This window comes from Hippoglossus hippoglossus, chromosome 21, assembly GCF_009819705.1.
Source record: "Hippoglossus hippoglossus isolate fHipHip1 chromosome 21, fHipHip1.pri, whole genome shotgun sequence".
NCBI classification, from domain to species: Eukaryota; Metazoa; Chordata; class Actinopteri; order Pleuronectiformes; family Pleuronectidae; genus Hippoglossus; species Hippoglossus hippoglossus.
In genome coordinates, this window is record NC_047171.1 from 2527827 (window position 1) to 2528943 (window position 1117).

Genomic DNA, 1117 nt, shown 5'->3' on the forward strand with positions numbered 1-1117 from the left:
TTTGTCACAATTACTGCGTCTGAGACGGACTTTCCACCCGTGGGTTAGAGAGGGAGCGGCGCAGTGGGAATTAAGAAGGTACAGATCATTTCCTCCAGAATCTGGAACCAATTCAGGACAATTTTACCCAGCAGCCATTGGTGTGTGTGTGTGTGTGTGTGTGTGTCTGTGTGTGTGTGTGTGTGTTTGCCCTTTCACATTAACCTGTGATTCTGAGAAAAAGATGGATCATGTTGCAAACAGAGGAATCACAGCGTTTACGATTCTTAAATGTGGTTTTGTAAACTTTATTTGTCTTATTTTTTGAGATATACATGTTCTAATAGTTTGAGACTAAATATACAGATACATGGACTCAAATTTTTTGTTTCTGGACCAGCTGATGAATAAGTCCATGTATCTTTCTATCTATCTATCTATCTATCTATCTATCTATCTATCTATCTATCTATCTATCTATCTATCTATCTATCTATCTATCTATCTATCTATCTATCTATCTGATTGTTGTTTTGCTGAGAACAAAATGTCCGAATCAGCACATTCATCTTCCCAGTGGATTAAACCTTCACCGAACCGCTGGGACAACATGATTTCCACATGACTTCTGTGTAAACACATGATTTCGGGGGGTTTCCCCGTTAATGACGCTGACCCCCCCTGTGGTCTGAGCTGTTGAGCTGTTGAGCAACTATACAGCAGGGACTCTGCGGGGGGGGGGTTCTCCCTCCTCTGAAGCTCTGTGTGTGTTTGTGTGTGTGTGTGTGTGTGTGTGTGGGGGGGGGTTCTCTCTCCCTGTTCCCAGATGTGAACCTGGACTCAGTGTGTTTTATCCAGATCATCACCAATTCAGTGGAATATTCACCAGACAGACTCAGACCGAGGTGAAGAAAGATCTCAAAGATGAAATAGGAGGAACATGAGCTTCATTTAAATTGTGATGACAATGTGATATTTCAATGTTTATTTAATTTGTTTTAAAATTTCTTTCCAGAATTGTTGAGTTGAAGAGTTGAATGTAGAATAAAGTGTAAATATTGAATTGGTTTCATTATAACATAACATGAAAAAGTTGAAGAGGCTTGAAAATGTTTTTAAATATATTTACTATTCCCAT